The 24,731-nt window shown below is 42.9% G+C and overlaps 1 protein-coding gene across 3 annotated transcripts in view; it reads left to right on the forward strand.

The window, feature by feature from the left end:
- Positions 1-24,731, forward strand: part of TTC7A (tetratricopeptide repeat domain 7A) — a 200,298-nt gene that overhangs the window by 174,222 nt on the left and 1,345 nt on the right. For all 3 annotated transcript variants that reach the window (XR_007628882.1, XR_007628883.1, XR_007628884.1), the window contains 3 exons: positions 15,436-15,556; positions 16,239-16,376; positions 16,942-17,023. The gene's annotated coding sequence lies outside the window, so the exon portion shown is untranslated. The remainder of the gene's footprint in view (positions 1-15,435; positions 15,557-16,238; positions 16,377-16,941; positions 17,024-24,731) is intronic.

Consider the following 24,731-nt stretch of genomic DNA (forward strand, 5'->3'; position numbering starts at 1 on the left):
TAACCATTTTCTGGTCAGTGGAGGTTAGAGGTGATTTTGTGCTCAGTGTAAATGGCATTGTCTGGCAGAGACAATTAGCAAATGAAGCGCTGCCTCGCGAGAAGCTTTGCAGCCTCCGAGTCTCTTCTTCTAGGCTGACAACAAACAGAAATTTGAGATGGTATCTCGGGTTTCCAAAACAGGAAGCTGCTAAATCCAGCAAGAGAGCAATTAATTTCCTACTTATAATGATGCTGCTCTTATATCTCCTTTGAGGATACTGAAGTGTTTTTCAAAGCTTAGCAAGGGAGGTATTTCGTCCCCATTTTTCACCAGATGAAAAACCAACTCAGCCAGGAGTGGAGCCAAGGGAGAGGTGTTTTTCTGTGCAGAACAGGCTACTTCACTGTGTCTCGGGTTCTGTTCCTTTCTGCAGTGTCCCTCCCACCCCCGACTACCATGGCCCCGTCACAGCATGGCACGGTCCTCCTTCAAACCCCTTTTTCTCTCAGGTCTTTTCTGTGGAGGGGGAGTTAATGGAAGTTTCCACTCAATTGTTATATAAATGCAGTATAAATGACTTCTCTAAATCATCAGAGTGGCCCCTATTAGACACATGTTGTTGCAATTACCAGGTGCAGAAATATACAGCTACCTCTGTACAAGTGGTCCAGGTCTGGCCTTGGAGTTCTGCTGTGCCAAGGGGATGACTTATCACAATCAAAGCTTTTTTTTTTTTCTGTTTTCCCATTGTCCCCTCTTGAGTACTTGCAAATATCATGTTCTGTTCAGTCAGCTAACAGGGAAGTTGAAAGAAAAATTTGTTTCAAGCTACATTCCAAAGAAAAACTTCAGAGATTTTCAACTAAATAAAGAGCTTTAAAAAACCCCTCCAATTAAACAAAATATTGTTCTGACAGGACTCCTCAAGTAGTATCTTCAGTAACTTAAATTTATATGACCAGAAGTTTTGAGAGAATTGCCAGAAGGGAGAGCATTTGAAACAAAAATTCAAGATGTTTAATCCTGAAACAATCAACACAAACCATTTAAATTTTCCTTTCTGTCTTTCAGCCAAGAACTATTCATCAAAGTTATCTCAAGTTTATATGTGGCTTCAGTTTTCTGGAACATTACTTTTCAGCAAATACCATACTTCTAAGAGTTCAGAAGTGTTTTCCAGTTCCACTTTTTGTTCCCCTACGTGGGTAATGCTGAAGTTCCTGGTGTGAAAGCGTTCTCAAGTACTTCTGCACAACATTACCAAACATCACAACCACAGTCCAGCAAGCACAGGTTGTTTCCTGGAGATTAGTACCAACTGCTGAGTAAACATCAGCGTACGCTGCTCTGCACACCTCCACACACTCAAGGTGGGATTGTCCCCGCTGAAATAAACAGCGATCAGTCCCGAGCAGTTTTGGAAATCCCACTTATGTACACATCTGCAATTACTGAGCTGACTGCAAGCTGGGCTGAGCACCTCACACAAACCGTTGTTGGAGTTTCATACACAGACATTTTTGTGTGTGCCTGCTACCACCTCAACAGTCTCTTGGTCACTACCCACTGCTCAGCAGCAGCTTCCAACAGAACTTCTCAGCTTTGTGTGATCCCTAGGAATTTTCCATGGGATGTCTGCATCTCTAAGATCCACTAACACAAATTTCTGGGTAGGATATAACCTTTCCACAAAGGACATGTTCAGGGTCTTGTATTAGTTGGCCACAGACACCCCCGAGATCTCTAGCTCACGGCCTGAAGACTGGGGACTTAGAAGTTTTCTCTGAGATTCTATTAGAGCTTCTTAATTAAAAGACCTCTTTGGGGACCTGAATTGAATTGGAAACCATGGTGATCACTTAGGTCAATCATGCACAGAGATGATTGCATTTGGAGGAGCGAGGTGGAAGATGGGAATTGTGTGCATGTTGAAGAGCTTTAAGAAAAAAAAAAAAAGTGAAACCTATGTAAAAACAAGGAGCATGCATGATTTTCAATAGAGCAGTTGGAGGATTTACCATATACAGCTCACCATTCACTACTGAATTAGAGGCAAACAGTTTGTCTTACTGAGTTGAAAAATGTCTTCAGTTTTTATCTCTCTGAACATTTGACCAATGGATTTGGCAGTCTGTCCACTTTCTCAAATGTGAGTGTGCACATTTTCACTCATGTTAATAACTATACCAGGAAAACCAAAATGCTGTGCTCCCGGTCATCCCACATGACAGAAACATGTTACCAAGCTACTATGAAAACAAAAATGTTCATCCACATACACTGGGTCCCATAACTTGATTATGCAAAACCTAAAATATAAAGAGATGCTCAGTATCCAGCATTTTTGTTCAAGAGTTGAATTTCACTTTCATATTTAGAAGACTCATTTGTGACCAGATAATGCTGATAGGATTATCAGTTATATCAGTTAAAACATAACTAAAACAAAGTTACGCTTTTGTTTCAACTTAAAAATCATTGTAATCTAGCTCTAGGATAATGAAGGTGCTTTCAAAATCAGAGCTGTTTTGGTTTCACTGGAAAGAACAGCTCTAAAATCCATTGCCTTTTCTTACAGAAAAGGACGACATACCACTAACTGACTTTAGCATCATCTTCTCCTCCCTTCGCTCTTATAGGAGAAAAACCTAAATAGTGACAAGGGATGTTCTTCTTGTAAGTCTCCGCCAGAAATATGTAACCTTGCTTCATTTGTCTTTGTAAATTACTGTGTTCAGATCAGAAGCTTTTGCAGACTCGACACTTCAGTTGTTCAGCCCTTGTTTGTGTTGCTCTTGAGAAATCTTACAGCCCCAATACACAGGGTTAACCTCTATAACCTCCAGCAATAAATAAGACTGTTCATGTAATTCATAGGAGACTGGAGTCTGTTGATCCATAACCTATCTGCATTAGCAGTCTCTTACAAGCTGCTTCTTTTTCTAAATGGAAGTGAAACACCAGAGCACCAAGGTTGCAGGAGTTCAGATCTTCCTCATTCCATTGATTCCTCCACTGCCACCTTCCAGTTCTATTTCCTTTACAGACAGTATCTGCTATGCCCTCCCTACCCACCCTCCTTCCCCTGCTGGCAACCATTCCATGCTTAATCCAGAATGCAAAGGATAAAGCACTAGATGCCGATGTGCAGAAGCAGCAATTTTTTTTTATTTATTTTTTTTTTAATTCCTATTTCACAGTTAAGTGATTGCGAGACTCAGGTGTGCTGCCAGCAGGAGCATAAACGTCCTCAGGACCAACCTCCAGCCCACCCCAATGCCTTTGCAGTCAGTTCCAGGGCTTCAGACCTCTAAGGAGGAGGCTGGAGTTTCAGTCAGGTTAATATCGCTTTTCAGCTCATTTCAGAAAGACATGACTTGTATGATAGGTTTAATTATTCCAAGTAGCCTTCTGCTGGAGCTTTCCCCTCAAGGCCAAGGTTTTACTCTATCTGTATTAATATCATCTGGAAGCTCTCACTGGAAGTCAGTAACCTTTGCTCTCTACTGACTCGCTCTGCAGGGTTATTACTGTAACTGCATAAGATATAAGCATGATGCAGCATGCATACAGTGATGGGTATTCTCACAGCAAAGGCAGAAGCAACTCTGTGCTACAGACGCAGCATCAAACCCCTAAAACACATTGAGTTCAAGGAATGTCAGTCTGCTCCAATACACCTCAGTGTCACTGCCTGCTTTCAGTTCCATAGTATGTCCTTGAAATAGGACTTAAAACCTACTGAACCAAATCTTTCATAGCCTTCCTTTCCTAGTCCCATATGTCCATGTAGTCAGCAGCGTGATGGCAAGGAGGTCACCCTGATGGGCACCTGCAAACAGCTTCTCCTCAGTTACCTGGATCACAGCACTCCCAATAAACAAGACAGGCCACAGGATGAGTCAGCAGTCAGGTTACCAAGGTCACTTGAAATTTTCAGTGACTAATCGCTGGCTTTTGTTATCACAAAGTTACTATATAAGGCTTCAGGGATGCCTTAACACTGAAAATATCTACGGGTGCAGGTCTCCGTGCACACACAGCTTCCTGCAGCCGAGCATTTCGGTGTGGGTTATTCTGTACCCAGCGTGCTATTCCTGATACATCCTGTTTTTACTACTTGCGAAATTACTAGAGTTGCCATATTCCTGCTAGCAGCCTTCCTGACAGAAACATGTGCATGGTGAGCATTGTTTTTCTAACCAAAGTAGACATTTTGCCAAAAAGTTAGTCTGCTATTTTCCTTCATCTCCATGTGCTGTTGGAGAAATATTTTCCACAGCAGAACGTTCGCCATTGAGCCCAGTGATAAAGGCTATTCAGTGAAGCCTTCCGCTTGTAATTAACATTTGCCCATGGAAACCACAGCCTTTTATTCTTATTCCTTTTCTTGTCCTCCTCTGAAGGAGTTTAGCCCTGTATCACTTGATTCTGCTTTCAAAAGTCTTTGCACAGGTGGACACATCTCTACTCCTCTGTACACGGACACTGGAGTGCAGAATGAGACCTCACTACTTTTTGTTTTCAATATAATTAGTATGTTCAGAGGAAGTCTTCATGCTGTACATTAATTTTCAAGTCTGGAGCATGTTTTCAGATAACACAGAGATATTATTTCAAAATAAAGCAAGGGCATTAATAAACACAGTACCAGGAAATCCACAAAGGTTAAGTGATTTTCTACAGAGCAATTCATTCTCCTAATGAGTTTGCTGCAGACAATGCTCTCTGCAAGCAGTTACTGCGTATGTATCTTTAATTTGTATGTTTATATAATTCATGGTAGTGCAAAATAAATTTCTATGTAAAGTGTCCTAATAAATGAAGTGAGGCTATAATATTCTTCCAGAGCTTGTTCATTACAATATGCCCTGGCACAGAGTCCAGAGGGAGAGGAAGCCATTAAACATTAAGCAAAACAATTGCTGTCATCCTCCAGAGGGACCGGCTTTGTAAATGCTTATGTTAATGATGTACAAAAGATCTGAGTATTCTGGTAAAATTAGAATGGCAAAGGGAGGCAAGCACCTCGTCCCCAATTCCATGAGATTTGGTAGGATAACTCACAATATTTTGACCTTTGTCCCAGAAGAAGAAAGCTCATCCTCTCCTAGCCACAGACTGGGCACTCCTAAATTGTCACTGGCAAACAGAAAAGACAAAACAAAGAAACTCCTGACGTTTCCAGTGTTTTCTATCCACAAAGCTGAAACACTCCCCTGTGTGTGTTTTCAATTTAACTAAAATAGATCGCTGTGTGTAAACAGCCACTCTATCTGCATCATTCATATTTGATGGACTAGTCAGTACAACAGATACTTTTATCCGTCCCGTAAAGTGATGAGAAACTAGACACTTCAGTGTCTTGTGCTCCTCTCAGTTAACATGAGTGGCAGCAGCTGTTATTCGAGGCTCCTTAACATGTAACGTTTGATGTAGAGACAGGAAAATTGGAGATATATTTAGTGGAATTGGATATAACAAAAGTAACTTCCATGATCAAACCCTCCCAGGAGAATACGCTCTCGCCATGTTTGTTAACAGCAGCCCAGGCATTTGTGCTGTTGGGCTTTAGAGGCTGTATGACAATATTATTCTTATCAGGTTAAAAAGTTACTTGCAGGAAAGGTAGGGCATGATGTCAAGATGCCTTTGTTCACATTGGCATTAAAGCGTGAAGGTGATCCAGAACATCATCGCCAGAGACTGTAAAAGGACATACTAAGTAGATGAACTTTTGTTTTAAATTAGGCTCTGCACATACAACTTCACACGCCTGTAAGAAACATGAAAGCAGACTTCAAATCTATTGGAAGCCAAGAGGAGATATTGCCATTTCTTTGTGCTTGAGAGAGATGAGGGTAGATGGGTGACATGGGAACAAATGTAGCAACCCAGAAACAGCACACAGAGAAAGGCGATCCTTCCTTCTTTGAGCAGATACACGGAGGCAGGAACTCCTGGCCCAGCTCACACAAGGGGGTGTTGTTGGTGCTAGTGAAATGCCAGAAATTCCATTTAAACATGAAACCAGACTTCTTTCAGTGACAGTGGTCAAGCTGCCCAGGAATGGGTTCCCCGGAGAATATGCCCTTGGAAACAGATGAACCCCCACCAGATCATCAACCTGCTCTGGTTAGAGAAGGGGGTGAGACTAGGTCGTTTCCAGACATGCCTTCAAACCTCAACCATGCTGTGATTCTGTGAAAGGGAAGCTCACCAAGCAAGGCCATGGGCAGAAAATTATTTTCTGGTGTTTGGCTGCAGGTTTTGGAGGAACTATGTATACACCAAAGAAAAGACCTTATTTTCCTTGTTTCTAGCCACCACACCCACCCACCACAACACACACCTTCTGTGCTAGCACAGGGGGAGGGAGGAGATGAAAAGCCAGCCTCATGGCCAGAGCTTTGGAGGTCTCAGACCTGGAAAGAGCAGATGAGAGGAAGGCCTTTTGCCCGCTTTAGAACATAATCCAGGGAAGCTCACTGACCTCTTGCCAGCTGGCATTTTAGTGACCCACCCTGCAGACTGAGGGGGTAACACCTCCTGAGCTAAAATGCGGTTGCTTCATTTGTGGCCTTACTGGAGAGGGCAGCTGCAGCCCAGTTTTTAAACCTCTGCTCTGAAGCAAGAGCCAATGGAAAGAGAACAGTAACTTCTGTCCTCCTCTGGGAAGGAGCTGGAGAAGGTTTGTGCGAAGGTCATTTTAATATTAAGCCAAAGGTCCAAGAAGCACCAGACAAACAGCTCTGTTTTTCCAAATAAAGAGTTAGGAACTACATGGATATAAAATTTTCTCCTCTCATTTTAGCCAGGCTGGTCCTTCCTTATTCCTGAGGGAACACAGTCATTTCTTGGGCATGTTGTTACAAGTGTCACTGAGAGGCAGGAACAGGAGATGGCGTGTGCTCACTCATGGGCTTATGGCATGGGGCCTCTGCATAGAGCAAAGCTGCAGGACACAGTCTGGCCATGTGGGTTGGGGCCCTTGCAAACCCGGGCTTTGAAGACTTCTGGAGCCAGCACTACCTCCAGCTCCTGAGAGCCTCTTTGCTGGGTGCTGTAATGTGCCTATAGCGAAGGTGGGAAGGTGGGAAGATCACTTCTCTCTGTTACTAAGAATATAGTCAGGGAAACATTACCCTGCAAATCGCTTTAATATGCATCACGCTGCCACATATACTTTATGACTCTATTTGCACCCTGTGTGTCAGTTCAGCTCGTGTCCACTGCTGCTGCCAAGCTCCTGCAGCTACTCGCTGTTCCCTCACACACATTGGAGAAACGGGGAGAGCAGAAGACAAGAGGTATTTCCATGAGGCTTCTGCTGAAATGCAGGGATGGGGCTCACCCTATTGCCCCACAGCATTGCTTGGATACACCCATGGCAGGCCATAAAGCAGAGAACACTGTTTGGGGGGGCATGAGGTGAAACTGGGTGACTTGGAGCTATGGGGCAGCTGAAGAATGCAGAAGCAGGCTCAGTTTCAGATGCAAACAGCCCAAGTCTGAGGCACGATCCATGAGATGCGAGCAGCAGAGAACCACAGTGGGAGAGCTCCCCTTTGCTTGTGAAGTGACTCACTGGCTGAGGGGCAGAAGGCAACATGGGTGACAGACACGATACTGAGGTGACCTCTAGCTACACGGGCCACACGGATGGCATGCACAGAAGCAGAGAGAGATAAGAAGTGAAAGGCTCTGGCTCCCTCCCATCGTCAGGTGGATGAAAGGTTGGACATGACCTAGCAATGTGCACTGACAGCCCAGAAAGCCAATTGTATCTTGGGCTGCATCAAAAGCAGGTCGGCCAGCAGGTTGAGGGAAGTGATTCTGCCCCTCAACTCTGCTCTCATGAGACCCCACCTGCAGTGCCTGGAACCCCCAACACAAGAAAGACCCTGGCCTGTTGGAGGGAGTCCAGAGAAGGGCCACAGAGATGCTCAGAGGGCTGAAACACATCTCCTATGAAGACAGACTGAGAGAGCTGGGGTTCAGACTGGAGAAGACTCCAGGGAGACCTTACAGCACCTTCCACAGAGCTGGGGAGGGACTTTTTACAAGGGCATGGAGCTATAGGACAAAGGGAATGGCTTTAAACTGAAAGAGGAGTAGGTTTAGATTAGATATAAGGAAGAGGTTTTTTTACAATGAGGGTGGTAAAACACTGGAACAGGTTGCCCAGAAAGGTGGTGGATGCCCCGTCCCTGCAAACGTTCAAGGTCAGGCTGAAGGGGCTTTGAGAAACCTGATCTAGTTGAAGATGTCCCTGCTCGCTGCAGGAAGGGTTGGACTAGAAGACTTTTAAAAGTCCCTTCCAACCAAACTAATCTGTGATTCTACCATCTCCATGTGCAAAAGTCTGCCACAAATAAAGGCTCAGGGAGAACGAGTTGACCATTCCCTGTGCCTTGTCACCTCAGATGAGGAGTAGAGCTGGTTACTCATCTGACCTGTTTATTCTGCTGTGCACTGCAGCTGGCTGCAGGAGGAGGAACACACAGCAGATCCTTACATTTTAATGCTGTTCCCAGGCTAATGAAGATTAACATTCCTTTGGGGGGCTCTGGACAAAGGCAGGATGTTGCTATACCTCTCTCATATGAGTACCTGAAGTCCTAAAAACTGAACATTTGGGGTTTGTATATATTCCTTATCTAAAACTATTGCTTAGCAACAGACTTTAGCCAAGGGCATGTTTGTGAAATTGCCAGGCATATCCCTATCTGCTAAGTGCAAAGCAATAAACACACCTTTCCAAATTATCTCTGCTAGGATCACATATGTAGCAGATGATCAAACCCAGCAGAAGGGTTTGTTGTTTGAAGAGCTGTATAGGCTCTTAGCGTTTTTGCAATGCTAATAAAGTGATCTGGACCTGGGCAAATCAAAGCCTTTTCACTGTAGAAAAGGTATCTTTGCATACTAAGTAGGTTGCAGATGGAGGAGCACCCAGCAGGGCTCGGCATGATGCAGCTCTGTGGCTGCTCCTCCCACGTGGAGAGGAGCGATGTGTTTATCTGGCAAGCGTTAGGTGTTCCCCTGACACACTGCTACGTGTGCCCATAGTGATGAAGAGCCCTGTTTTGGAAAAAAAACCCCCACACAATCTTAAATATGATTTTTAGATACCATCTTGGTATCTATCAACCCACTGTTCTATCAAGCAGTTAATAGGGCAAAGCTTAACACCAGTATTATACCTTGAACTGTGTGGCATCTGAGAGTCCAAGGTTTTACTTCTCGGTTACCTCAAAGAGAATTTTTTTCCCGTGCTATCACCAGGTTATACTCTACCACTGTGAGCCATAATGTAAGAACAACACACATCTACACAGTAACTGGGCCTGAAAACACGTGTGAGCACATGGGCCCTTCTCACCTCCTTGAAGCCTTGGGCCCCAGCGGCTGGTGACTGTGCTTTGCAAGGAGGGTTCCATGGAGAGCTCACAGCAGCTTTCTGCAGCTAAAGGAGCCTTTCCTTAGCTGCTTCTTTTACGAAACAGGAAGGAGAGATGAATTTTACTTCATGTCTGGACTCAGGGGAGAAGAACCACTTCCCTGCCTAGCGCAGGGGTGAGATGCATTGAATAAAGGGGGAGCACCAGCTGTGAGACACCCAATATTGTTAGAAGGAGACTGAAAACACAGAGCATGGGTGGCATATCACAAAGCAGCAATACACACATGGCTCTGTTTCCTGCCACTGTGCATGCCCTGTTCCCTGTGTACCAGCACTACAGTCACGCGTGTGCCTCGCAAAAGGGGCAGCTTGAGAAGCAGAGACAGGCTGTTCATAGGTTCTCCCCCTAGTTTCACAGTAATTGCTGAACTATGTTTTATGATGTTATAAGAGCTCACGTTGTCACTCTGAGGGCTTGGGGAGGCAGAAGGGAGACGTGCATGATCCTTATCTCTGCTAGCACGTAGCCGGTAACACAATCATTAACACAAAGGCCAGGCACACGGATGCTCTGCCGCGCTGCAGTGCTGAGTACTTCCAAAGCCACAATAAAACTCTTAATGCCCACCCAGAGCTACAGCAAAGGAAGAGGAGACTTTAAGACTGGAGGAAAAATGAGACACTAAACAGTAATCAGCAGAGAGCAAGTTAAGGCAGTCCCTGTGGAAAGACCTACTGTAAACAATATCAAACAGTATCATCTCAGCGCTGACTTGAAACTGAGCAGTATACCAGACTTGCAGCAGCTTTTGAGGTTTTAAACCAGGTTTTAAACTATTCATTTGAGACCCTTCGTAAGTCGTAAGCACCTGGAACAGAACATGCAGTCAGGTCTATGTCATCTTAACACATGGCCACGTTAATGGCCATGCTGGCAAGAGGGAAATCAGCGCTCAGTCCTGGGACGTGCTGGACACCTACTATCTTGCACTGGAGTCGAGACTTGTACATCTCCAGCTTCACTCATTTACTCACCAGTTAAAAGGGAAGTGGAAGAACACAGAAAAGAAAAAAAGAAGGAAAATTAAAAAAGAAAGAAAAAGGAAAGAAAAAAAGAGAAAGACCAGGAGCCCCTGTTGGAGCTCACTGATTGTACCTTATAGCCCAGAAAAACACACTTAGTCAAGTTTCCAAAATATTGATATTTTCACAGTATGCTGCTCAGTCTGGCAAGTCCAAGTACATCCCTGCTGGGGGCAGAAGGGAAGAAGGAAAAGTGGTCCTGTGCCAGCAGGATCAAGCCACTTTTGTCAGGGCTCTGCAAGCAGCAGGAGCGCAGGGGATTAAAATCCTTTCTGAAATTCTGACGACAAGAGGAAACACAGCTCTCCCATTATCCTCCTGCAGATAAATATTTGAAAGCAACTATAAAGAAAACTCAGCCATGCGTTCCCTGCTACCTACCCGACAGCCACGTCAGTACAATGGGAGCCACGTTCAGACAAACAGCAACACAAGGAGGTTTATTGTACCAAGTTCACAGGCATTGATCTCTATCAATTTCTACTCAGCACTACCATTTTAGAGAGAGATCTGTTTATTTTGAACCCATCAGAAGATGTATTTTCACTACATAGTAGGAATATCAGTGTCACAGACCGTGAGGTTTGATTTCAAAGGGGAGATGAGGGAACAGCAGAACCACCTCACCCACTCGAAGGGGAACCCCAGGGTTACACCAGCAGAAACATAACTGGTGGCTGAAAACCTACAGATCAGGTTGCAGGTTTGAGTTATTCATCGGTCTTTTCCTTCCATTCAAGGAAGGAGAGGGCAATGTAACCGCTTCTCACAGACACTCATTAAATCAGGCACGGCAGATCTGTTCACAGTGAAGGTAACCCGAGAGCAAAGGCCAGCCCCTTAACCTGGCACAAGTCAAGAGCTGTCTTCAGCTGACAATAGCTGAAGTGTTGGTGGCAAGGCACAAGCACATAAGCTACTGACTTCTCCACACTGAGGCAAGCAGGGTGGTGGGAGGGCTCCAGAACGGGGATTTTAGGATCTTTCCTAGAAAACTAAGCCAAGCCGAAGGACAGTTAGCAGGAAGGACAGCAGCTCCCTGGGTGATTGGGTGTCCCACCAAGCAGAAGCAGGGCTCTTGCTGGCCCTACAGTGGTAACACCCTGCTGACCACAGTAAAGCCTCACCTAATTAACACTGCTGCAAACAGAGAAAGGATCAGGTTGGTTACAGCATTTCCTTTCCTGGACTAGCAATTCTAAATGGCTCTAGAAAGCTCTTCCAGGTCCTTCATGTACAAGAAGAGCAAGAGGTCCTGTGGAGAGATGTGACCTAACAGCACCTCGGTTGGAAGGTCTGGCATGGTGCAATAAAGCAAGTCAAGAAATCTTTGACTTCCTGACAATAAGGAGTGGCATACAGTTTGTCTGCCCAGAAAGCCATGTAGGCATAATCAGATTCTTCCACATACACTTTGTCTCAGTCATTTACATGGAGCACAAAGGAATCTATTACTCACAGGGACTGACAAAAAATGTGGTCCTGGGCAAACCTCCCTGTTAGGAGCGCTCACAACAGAGGAGATGGCTGCCTAAGCTCTCCCTTTCCTTTGAGAGCAAGTTTCTCCCAACCTCCACAGGAGCAGTGACCTTCAGAATTATTCAAATTTCAAGGAAGTCCAAAGTCTGATTAAGGACTGGATTCACCCTGAGCTAGGTGCTGTAAGGCCACAGGGGCCTCTCTCTCAGTGTATAGAGCCTAAGCAAATAATGCCTGGGCTTGCTAAAAGATAATGGGAATGCAATTTGTTCATAGATAACCACCAGGGCACGGAGGGCAGGGTGAAATACAAGTTCTGTTTCCTTAATAGCAACACAGAACTGCAGGCAAGCTGGGAAGCATGCAGACCCAAGCAACAAGTCCCTTCCCTTGCCCCTTTAGGAACACCATGCTGCAGAAATGTCAGGCAGGGCTCAGGCAGAAATGGTTGACAAGTGCTAGATCACACTATTGCCAGTATCTAAAATGTCCTCAAGTGCAGTAAGCCGCTCTGTTTTATCACAAGGCTTTAGCTAGTTACTGATTACCAGAGCCAGTAACACCACTACAAATACTTCACAGGCTGCAAAGGCATCCTTCATCCCAGGGACAAGAACATTTACCAGGCCCACCTGATGCTGGGAGCAAGTCTGCTTAGGGTTGCCCCACTCTTCTGAAGGGTTCCTGTAGCAAGAAATACCGGAAGACATTAAAGCTTTCTGCTTTGATGTGTCACAATGAAAGTGATTTATGATGCTTGATGAGGGTGGCTCTCCCACTCCCATGTTTCTCCATTTGTCCTTGCTCTCTTTCAAGGCAGTTACACCCATCTGCCCCACCCTCTTCCTGCCCTGTCTTTCCATATGAAAAAGAAATGACACGCAACAATATGTGTTTTTCCTCTGGTGTATCAGGGGATACTCCTGGCTAGGTGGAAAGCATCACACCAGCCAAGAGAAATTTCACAGGGAGGAAGATTTAGGAAAACTGTGAGAGACAAATGAAACGGGGAAAAGGCATTTCTGTGGTGCTGTGGCTTGTTCACAGAGCTTGCCTGGACAGGGTGGCAACCCCTAGCCATGCTCACCTTTCTGCTCCTAAGGAAGCATGGTGGCCTGAGGACATGGCACACCACAGCATCCAGATTTCTTTCCTTTCCAGTTCACACAGAGTACCAGGGTGATACAGGCTGTTCTCACCGCTGCGAAGGAAACTCTGCCACCAGAGAAGGATGTAAAGGATCAGCTGAGAGAGGAAGGAATTTTCCCTCTCTCAGCAGCCAGACACCTTCCTGGCATAGCACATCAGGACAGCACAGGCGCTGCTAACGCCAGTCAGCAGATGAGGCAGTCACACACAGGGCAGCACGGCCGCCTTACAGATTCCACCATCAAATTAAGAGCAGAATATTTTACTGTCTTTTAAAAGTAACTCAGTGTTTTCTGAGTGAGCCTCAGCCACAGCACTGTATGGAAAGCTTTTCATGCCTCAGGATCACCGGTACCCACATAAATAAAACACCTTCAGGAGGGTTCTTGCTTGCTTTTGCCTGTCATTGGCAAAGAAATGCCCTGTCTCACCAATCCCTCTCTGTTAATGCAAAGTTTTCCAAGACTTTGCTCAGGTTCCCATAGAGAAAAATTACATTGATGTAACACTTTTTAATTTCAGCAAGAGCAATGGTGATGAATTTAATACATTGTGAGTTTATATATTCCACTTTAAGAAGCTTATTCTACAGTTTCCCCTGGCTGTGTCCCACTTTGCTTGTAGTATTAAGGCCCAGTTGTTTATTTCATTTACCTAAGCAGAAATCTAAAACTGCACCCACACTGGGAACATGGCAAACTGTATAATCTTATGAACAATGCATGATGAATTTTTAGGACTACTTCAAGAAAATTACTAAATTAAAAAAAGGTAAATCAAAAAAGGTAAACTTTACATCCCTATGAAATGCTCAGTTTTACAGGTCTTAGGAGAGAGGGTCCTTACACCTTGCAAGGCTAACCTCTAATTGGAAACAACTGTATGGATTGGAAAGCATTTCTGAAATATTTAAAGCCAGTGCATGGAAATAAAGGCCAGTCCTGGTTTTAAATGGCTGAACTGGTTTTCCTCTTGCCCACATGCATGAAACCAGTTTCAAAAGGAAACCATCTGGAAGAGTTCAGCTCAGTACACAAAGTTTCAGAAAGTTACAAGCAATTGTAAGCACTGGAGAAGGAGTAAAAATAGAATTAAAAACATTTTAGCAGCCTTAACCAGCACAGAGAGCACCACTCCTGCCAGAGCCCCTGGCTCCAACAGATACATAACACACACAGAGGGCTCTCAGAACACAAGTATTCCCACTGAAGTCAATACTTTAAATTATACATAGACCTTAGTACATCGGGCCAGAAAACAAAACTTCTTCTATTGCCATCATTAATAATATTCCCTTAAGTTTAGAGCCTTCTTTTCTTATTAACATTTACCTAATCGCAGTTTCTTGTCATTTCCTGTCAGGCTTATTTCTACTTGTCCTGCCAGAGGGCTGTTCAAGTGTTTTAGAAAAATTTTTCGATTGCCTTTCCTCCCACACCCCTGAATATTTTTCCTTCCTCTGAGCCTCATGGCCTACAGCTCCCTCTTGATTTGCAGTTCCTCTGAACCCCCTCCTAGGTGCTCTCAGGCAAGAAATTCTGTCTGCAGAGAGGCAGCATTGCCTTCCCCCTTGTAGTCCTGATGCTGTTTTGCAAGCTGATGAAGATGATGTGCTCCTGACCCGAGCCTGCAATAGTTCATGGCTGCTTGGGAAACCACCCTGTGGGTGTACAGCTTCCAGGCCCTGGTGTTGCCCACACAAATGACAAACAAATATCAGATTAAGGAGGGAAGAATGAGCCATAAACTCCCAGGGCTGTTAGAAAAGGGCTTCGTTTAGGAATACCGTGTCGCAAAAGGGTCTGAAAGACTGAAATAACAGCCCGGCCTCTCTTGTGCCACGTCTCGCTCCACAGTATCTAATGCCTTGGAATAGGCATTTTCACAAGGAGAGCTCCAAATTAAAGGTGCCATTATCTCCACAGATAAAAGAAGCCAAAATATCAAAGATGAAATGACTTGCCCATGGTCTTCACGGACCTTCAGTCTCTGCTGAGTGCACGCTGAGCCACACTGCCTCCAGCAAACAGAAAGCCCAGAAAACATGTACAGGAAGTACAACCCAATCCTTACTTAATTTACTTACATTTTTAAACTTATTTTCTTTTACTCATTCCTCACTCCTGACACTCAGTGGGTCCGGGATTTAATTCTTTGGCATCACAGGGATTTCCAAGCCAGACCTGGCATTTGCCAAGGTATCCATCACAGCACCAGGGCCAACATGTTAATGAGTCTGTGATAAAGATCAGGACTGATCAGCAGGCAGCAACAATTTAAACAAATTCCAAAAGAAATTCTATCTTCCAACAAAGAAATAAATTTTCTCCCCACAGGATTTGCAACCAGTGAACCACTGAAGAGCTGTGCTGGTGCAGAGGGAGCCTGCAGTGAAATTCAATGAGAAATAATCATAAACCATCTAATTGGTATTACCCAAGCTGAAAAGTAAGGCAAGTAACCAAGCACAAATAAATGACAATGGATTTCTTTTTAAACTGTTGTGTTTTAAATGTACCAAGCCTTACATATACCACTTCTATATCCATATGGGTATATAAGGATTTTTTATGTTATTTTGAATTTTACAGGATTGTAAAACGAATGTAATTGGAATAGGACATTGAAATAAGATAACGATCTCCTGCAGCTTCAGAAATTAGGAAGAAAATGGAGCCGTGTATATATTTCCTTCTCCAAGGAAGAAATAAATGTACTGTGATGATTCTTGTCTCCAGAGAAAGAATCACTGTGTTGAGTTTTGCACTTTTCTAAGCAACGTTCATCAGAGGAAGGGCTATTTGGGGGTGCAGAGTACAGCACTTGCTAATTCACCCCATGAGTACCTCAAGTATCCAGACACTGGTGAGAATTCAAGTCATAGCTGATAAGGAAGTCTTGGTTATGCTTATCCTTGGCTAAGCTGAAAACAGTCCTGTCCTTGTTCATATTTCCTTCTCCCGGTTGGCTAAGTAGACCTAAGCCCGTTGTCACGGAGGTTTGTAATCTCTGGATGTGTATTCCTATGGTCGTCAGGTTAATCAAGTTGCTTGTTCAGATACTTCACACAGAAGTTACATCAGACAAGTGATGAGGAGTAGAAAGTAAATAGAGATCTTTTTTCTCCAAATCCAGGCAGATGCGAGTGACAGATTATAGAACTTACAAGTGCCAACCAGGTCACATACTACTCTGGAACTGAAATTGCACCATCCTACTGAAGGATTCTTCATCCACTAAACACAGTAAATACTTCCTGGCAGACAGAATTTTCAAGGTACCATTTCAAGATGTCGTGACATTTATAAATGTAAGTCAGTGAGGATCTTTATACAAAGAACACAGGTTGATGCCCTCTTGGACTTTCCAGCTTATGATTGGCGTCATTTGCCTTTTTGTCTCTCATATGTTAGAATTTTATCACTTCTCCAGCACTCTAATTGTGTCTTTCTCAGTGTAGTACTAGACCTGAAAGATGAGTGATTGTTTCTTCTGACTAATACAGTATCAGAATAAAAACAAACCAGTGTTTTCAGATACATTTTAGAGAGCAATTATCTTCATTTTGGAGGAGACAGAACTGAAGCATGTAGATGTTAGGTAATATGCTCACCTTTATGCATTTTGCCAGGAGAAAGAACACAGCCCCATTACTCACACTGACGAGCATATTTCCTGCCTTCTGTATTCTTGTGTCAACTGACCTTGGCAATATGCAACAGCATTTTCTCACGTGATTTTGCTGCCTTTTTTTTTATTATTATTATATCTCTTACTACCATAATCATTTACTTGAAGTGCTAGGTCTTAATTACAGTAAACATTTTTCCATTTCTGTACAGATGGGAAATGCGCTGGAATAGAACTGGATGGTTTAAGTTCATCATCTGTTCATCTCTTGACAGAGATCAATATAGATTAGAGGTAAGTCTCTTTATCCATATTCATTTTCAAAACTCAAAATGATATGCAACAGATTTATAATTAAGCAGAAGTGATGATGGTTTTGTACAGCTTATTTAAATGGATTTGCCACGATGCATTAGAGTAGAAGCTATAAAACCACACCAGATGTTATATTTCTCTCCCTGCTCTGTGCTACAATTTTCATGAGAGCCCTATATCCTAAATAAAACTTGAGGTCAAACTTTTCTAACCTGGGGATCTATTATTAGTCTTTTAAAACCTTCCTGGCTACCCAAATAAGGTGGCTTTATTTACAGAGGGGGTGAACAACCCCTGCTAGGAGTAAAATCTGAATTAAATTTTCTCAGGAACTCATGTGCCCAAACACAGTGGCAGCTTTGGGCTCCTAAGCCTGCTGAATGCAAAGCTTCTCGTGTAGCTCTTGCCTTGTAGCCCAGACATTTACATTTCTGCCACAAATAAAACCAGCTGAGTCCCAACGCTGTGAGGCCTACCTTACAAGTGAGCTGTATCAGGGATCCTGCTCCAGGTGTTGCTCTGCCACATCGATGTCAGCCCTCCCATGAGGAACACACAGCCCCCCTCACTGTACAGGGGACAGCCAGCCAGGCAAAACTTGGCACCCCTTCTGCAAGGCTCAGTGCAGTGACTGCAGGATTTGCTTCCATAACCCCATCCTGACAGATTTGAAGCAGGGATTAGAGCTCACACGGGCTTTGTGGAAATACTTGGCTGAGAGCACGATTCAGCCAGAGGTACGAAAACAGACAGATTGTGCAAGTCGATACAAAGTACCTGAGACTCAAAGAGGTAAAGACAGTACCTCTGAGGTGGAGGCTGGTACCAGCACGGCTGGGAAGCATTTCACCCTGTTCACTTAGTGAGGACATGAGAGGACACTGGCCCTGCGATTCTCATCTCAGTTGCCAAAGCTGGGCAGAGCGAGACCTTGCAGGTGAGGTCTTGTCCTGACCGCAAGCAGTGCGGGTTTTACCACTGTCTTTGGTGGAGTTGGGCTTTCACAACATTCTGTGCTTCATTCACAGTGAAGTCACCGGGGTTATTCATGAGGCAGAGATACTAGGAGATAGCCCTCACATCATGGAAAAGAGTAGGCTTGGGCAAGGACCTATTAAAGTCAACATTACACAACAGCTTCCATGGGGAGCTCCTTTTCTCTAATTATTAGCCACAGTGATTTAAGTGCACTTGGTGACTCACAGACCTTACGTTACCCATCAACAGCAAAAGACATTTGGAGTTAGATAAATGCCCTAAAAATGTACTCTTTAACATATGTAGCTCACAATATCTTGAGCACCAGTAGCCGTGATGTGGATCATCTCAATGCACTTAAAGTTTGTTTGTTGCTGCTTCATTCTTTTAAACAAACAACATGCCTAATAGCTCTTGGAAACTACAAGATCACCCCAATCAAGCAATAAAGAACGAGCACTGATGCTGATGAGGAACTTTTGCTTCACGCATTTGGTTCCTAGCAGCCTGGTTTTACAGTGTGCTACGCATCCTGCACCTCCTCAGTGCAGCTCAGAGAATGAGCATGTAACCAAGAAAAAACATTCTGCAGTGTGTATGCTAAATTATCATGTCCAGGAGTAAAAGGAGGTCATTATTTCTCAGTTCAGGGGTCTCTCTAATTTCCAAATACCTCTTTAAAAGACTGTCTTAATTTTTGAGTCTTCCATACTATTTATAGTAGTTTTATTTTGCAAGCACTTTCATGGAAGCCAATGCACAAGGAAGAAACTTTTTATGAGTACTGGTTTCAGAATAAGTGGGTATTTTGAAGAAATGCCAGGATTTAAAAGAAATTACTAGGAACATCATTAGCATCTGTAGGCAGCTTTTTTTTTTTTTTTTTAAACCCTGTCCTTTAGTTTCTTGGATTGATTAATGCAACGTTTCTTGTTGTGAATAACTCAATGCCATGCAACAGTATTCCAATCACAGTTGATTATAAATTAACACTCATTTTAACTGATGCAGATAATCATGCCAGTGTCACAGCAAATACATTATCCAACATTACATATGGATGGTGCAATGTAAACAAGAAGCTAAGAAGTCCATTATCTGCCAGCACATCACTACCAACTAATTTCTAAATATTTTATCATTGTTCTGACTGCATTCAGATTGCACAGAATACCTTGCTACTTATAAACAGTAGATGCAACTGTTTTGTTAGGTATAGCAACAAAAAAGAGGAAGATTTCCTTTGTTATCAAATGCTTGCTCAGGGTATTGGACAAGAATGTATCTTACCTGGACTCCCATGATAGGCCATACTTCCCTCCTAACAAGTAAAGAAGGGAGGGGAAAGGAGTAACAAAAGAGTGATAAATAAGCTCCTGGTCTATATAGAATGAAAGGAAAACATGGCTGCTCACAGCACTGCGGGCAATAACCCTTTGCCTCAGTTTCCCCTCCTTGGTGTTGTGAATGCCTGGTAGGGAATATAAACACTTTTCATATTACTTCTTTGCTTCTCTCTCCCCAGGGAGTCATACTCACATTTTGTGAGTTAACACAGTCTCAGAGTAAAAGGCAGTGCCTGCTGGTACGTTCTTTTCCAGTCCTCAGAGCAACACAGTGCCTGTCATCTTTTTCTACCATAGTCCTCTTGCCTCTGTTTGCTGGGCAGCCAGAGATGCTGCTGTGGGGCTCGAAGAGGCTCTGCTCGTTTCACTAGAGCTTTTTAAAGGGTGGGCTTTAGATGTGCAAATGAGAGCTACACTTTCCAGGGCAGAGCTACAAACAGATATTTCATTCTTGAGATACTCTGATCCCCACTTTTCATTCACAGAAATAAATGCAAGGGTTTAAAATAAATGTAGACTCATCCTATTAAGCTACTGTTCTTTTGTGTATATAACAGATTTTGGCCTCACTTTTTTATTGCCAGTGACACATTAAAGGTTTATTTCTGATTAGACTTCATAGACACTGGTATAAAACCCTCACATTATTTCAGCATCTCCTGTTATTTTGGGGTTAGAGGAGAACTAACAAGGAACAGTATTTATGGAAGTTCCTCCTAATATGAAACTGCAATCCTATCCATATCACTTGTTTCTAGACATTGACAGCAAACTACACCATTACTCAAGCTTGCCTCTACATATTCTTACCTCATTTTAAGCCCAAACTTGAGATTTCTGTAATGGAAGCAATCGAAAGCAATTCAGAAAAGGCATCCCTAGTTATATTTGGAACTCAGCTGTTAAGAAAATATATAGCAACTCTGTGAAAAGGAAAAACACTTACATTAAAATAGCCTTAGCATATTATGTAATGCTTTTTTTTTTTTTTTGCATTTATATGTTTCTTTATAATGGCTATGTTATTTTTTTTTTACTGTGAAATGAGCTGAACTATGTTTTTGAACAGATAATTCTATCCTTAATCCTGTTCCAAACCAAAACCAAATAATAGTTTTAAAGCCATATGAGATGTAAATAATGCTGATCAGTTATTACAACCATGCCAGCTTTTCCAGAAGTTTCAGGTCCATCTTAAATGAAAACATACATTTTGTTGTATCCAAGCAGATTTTGAAATAGTCATCTAAAAAAACCCCAACAACTTCCACCAGCCAATTTTGAGTTATAATCTTCCATAAAAGGCTTTCATATTCATCTCCAGAAAAAAAAATCCCACAACTTGGTCTTTAACAGCTGTGGTCCAGCCTGAGCCCGTTAATAACCATTAGGTAAGGTGATGTATATTTATTAATTCTCTGTGCTCCCCTCCCTTATTTTTTGATTGTCAGGTTTAGTCAGGCATAAAAATAAAGCTTTTGTGCAGTCAGAACATCTCATGATTTTTCATGTAGCACCTCATTTTGTTTGTCTACAGAAAATGATTTTGAAGTTAGGGTTTGTTCAGATAACAGGACATTTCACTCAGCCATCACATTTTGACATTTGATAAGTAATTAAGTAAAGGAAAGAACAGCTGTTAAGAAAATGCTTAGTGACAGCATGTAGATGATTTAAGGGCAATTCATGAACCACATAAGTCCCATCTGAATCTAAAATGTCATGAGATGCACGGTAAAAAAATTGCATGATGTCTTTCCTTTGCAGCCTAACAAAGAATTAGCTTTCATCAGCTTGAATAAATGAATGTGCCATCAAATACTCCTGTCATCTTGGTTGGGAAGCTTAGACTCCTGTATCCTAAAGACCAACCTTATGATAAATAATAAACAGAAAATACATTAAATAATTACAAAAGAAAGGAGCTTACTGGATTTCTCTCTTAAACTTAGGCAGCATTTTCCCTAGATTTTGTGCCATAATTTTTCCCATGTTGATCATTTAGAATAAAAGATCAGATAGATCAAAGTTGGTATGTTTGAAATAAAAATTAGTAGGAAGCTAAGTATAATCATATGGACAAGACAGAGAACAGGGAAAAAAGAATGAGCAATATGGGAAAAGCGTGACAGAAGTGGCAGGTTTATGAATGGAAAGCATTCTGAAAAGTCAGCTCTCCAAAGCAGACCACAGTTTTGGCAGATTTCACATACACGGTTACTGATACTTGCACGGTAGATAAACCACACTGATACTTATTCAGCGACCATTTAATGACTACCCGTTAAAGTGGATTATTAGTTGTCATAATATAGATAGGAAATACAGAATTTTGCTTCTCTAGAGATACCTTCTGGAGGCTCTCCTTACCTGGACCTTAGCCACAGCACTTAGAATGATATTAATAGATTTCTCTTGGCTCTTGAAGCATTTTGACCTCAGATGTCTGTGGCAGTAGGTAGAGCACGTGCCAACCTACAAGCTAGCCAGCATACACTGCACCCTGCCATTACAAATACTGGTGTTCTCATCCTACAACTGCTCCATTGATGGGTTATTATTCTAGGACAAGGATTCAATTGCTGCTGGTTAATAACTGCTATTATGTATGCTTCAAAAGAGAAATAACAAAGAAGGTACAAGCACCTTAGTACCACGCCCAATAGCCACCAATTGAAACGGGCATGCAGTAGTCTTCCAGAGAGGTGGTGAGGCTTGCCACGGTTCTCCTGTGCTTGCAGAGACATTTCTATAGACCTTTGTCAGATTCCAATATCCTAGTCAGAGAGAGATGGGAACAAATTGTTTTGGCTGGACGTTGTTACCCCACGTGGGAACAGTTCATAAATTATGAATGTTTTCTCGCTCATCAAAGAAAAGATAAATTGGTCAAGGGGGACAGAAATTGCATTCTGTTTTTGGAACACAGAAGAGTCAGAAGGTTTCCTGCTAAACAGAATTTTCTGGTGTGCTGGGGAAAGCAAGCAGCAGAGCTACTGAGGAAAGACAGCCATAGACATAATCCACAAGACAGGATGCCACTCAAGTGGTAAAACAAACACTGCAGTGACCAAGCACTAGAAAAACAAGCCTCAAAACCTTGCAGAAAAGGACTAGAGAGCTTGAGGCACAAGCCTTACGAGTATGACCATTGTAACTGAACTACAGGGAAGGGAAGAGCGTGGTGAACGCGGGAGATGAGCTTGCAGCCTGCCGGGTGGCGGCAGCCAGCACCGCTGGGGCAGTGCTGACCTGACCCTCAGCAGCAGCTGCAGGGCCGTCCTGAAACTACACAGCAGCGTCAGAGTCTTGGTTAGGCTTTCCATGATGGGCAGGAGGGAAAAGCATAACCAAACTGGTTTTTGGAGGCCCACAATCCTTCTCAGTGAGCTAAACCAAAAAGTGCCGCAACTTCCGTGGGTAACAGCTGGGGCCTTAATGTATAAGATTGGGCCCTTAACGTATAAGCTTAGCAAATTTGACTTGGGGATGATTAATTAAGCAAAGGTGACTAGTGGAAAGGCAATTCCTGGCACAGTCAGGCCCCCAGGAAAAAAATGCCAGGAGCCATTAATCCTGACAGTCACAGATCCTTGAGATCATGACTGTTAAAAGATTGTGGGGTTTTTTAATTAAAAGAATGTTGGCAATGTTGAAATGACAAAAAAAATTCTTATATGTGGAAAATCTGATATTTAGCAATAGACTTGAGACTGTTAATATCATAGGAGCTTTCTCCTGACAGTTAATACCAGGATAAAAAAAACATCTGGAAAGTTGGACTTGACTTGTGTATATTCTGCTATGTTTATAATTCAGAATTAATATAGAACACAGAGTTATTGCTTCCCAAAATCCTTTTCCTGATCGTGACTGTATTTTAAGCCACTCCCAGGATGTTGATGTGCATTTCTGAAATTGAAAAGCTAGCCTCCACAGATAGTGGCACTGCACTAGTGCATCAGTTTGTGTCCTTATGATGATGATGAAATTGAAAAGGGGAGCAGTTGCTTAGGAGATTACTTAGGGTATATGATCAAAACCCTCATCAGGGATGCCATTTATAACTAGTTGTTAGCTTGAGGTCACATGAGAACATTTCTGGCACAAAACAACTACACAGCAAAATAAACAGAAAGTGTAAAGGTATTCTCCAAATCAGCAGCCAAGCAGCTCTAATCTGTCCATAAAACACACCAAATTCAGGCTGAAATTCCAAGGCTGCAAGGTGTTACAGATAATTTATTGCAAACTATTGTATAATAGCAGTATCTGTAACTCATTTAAGAAGTTGCTGTTTACTCAGAATGGCTCTCCTACCGCAATAGGTTACCTGGCATGGAGTAGATAATGAGATCCTAAAGGATTTTCATATAAAAGGTTAGCATTTACTCAAATGAGAAAGTCTGTCCCATGATAATTGGTATTAATACAATTCTTTGCTATACTTTCAAATAAACACTGAGGAACTGTTTCTTTCTTAAGGATACTATTCTTTCTAGAACTATAAATATGAGAAGGCATAGAATTTGTTTTGCAGGATTTAAAAAAACAAACAAACCCCTTTTCTCATTTCCATCAGACATCTAGAAAATAATGGTATCCTAAGACTGTTGTTCATCAAACAGATTCAGCCCCAAAAGGTAAAAGGGCCTCCCTGGGTGCTGTGAGAAATACAGTCAAGGCCATGGCTGAGTTAGGTGTGACAGACACAGGGTAGAACATACACAAGCATTATCACTGCTGATTCTAATTTTAAGAAATGAATTAGCAGCTCTAACAAATTGCCTTTGCTTCTATAGTTATAGTTGTGTATGTAAATTTCCCCAGAATACACGTCAAAGGCTCTCAGGAGGCACGTGTCAATAAATATTCTGCTTATAAATTGTAAGGGGGGTGTCTTGGCTATAGCTGGAGTTCACCCTGTCTCATTCCTGTAAACTTTCCCTAGTCAAAGATTAGAGATCCTCAGATCTTATAAAAAGCCTTGGAAGAAGTATGCTGTCCTTAAGACATACATGGTTATGCTAAGCTTGAGGAGGTCCCAAAGATGCAGACTTGTTGAAGGAAGCAACACCCACATTTTCATATTTCAGCTGACATCCAGCTGAGTGCTCTCAGCAGTGTTGTTTTTGATTTTGGTTGTGCTGGGGGAAGAGCAATCTGCCAGAGCTCAGCCTACTCACTGCCTCCTCTCTGCCAAGTCTGTTCCACAGGGAATATGTAGGCAGCTGCCCCTCAGCTGCTCAGGGGAGCAGGGCTGCAGTTCACCCATCCCTTACGTGCCCCTGTCCTCAACAAGTGGCTGCATACAGGGCTCTTATGCCATAGACAAACCATTAATAGCTATCAGGAAGTGGTTC

The sequence above is a fragment of the Myiozetetes cayanensis genome, unplaced genomic scaffold (assembly GCF_022539395.1).
Source record: "Myiozetetes cayanensis isolate MyiCay16 unplaced genomic scaffold, myiCay2020 scf2-11, whole genome shotgun sequence".
Classification (NCBI taxonomy): Eukaryota; Metazoa; Chordata; class Aves; order Passeriformes; family Tyrannidae; genus Myiozetetes; species Myiozetetes cayanensis.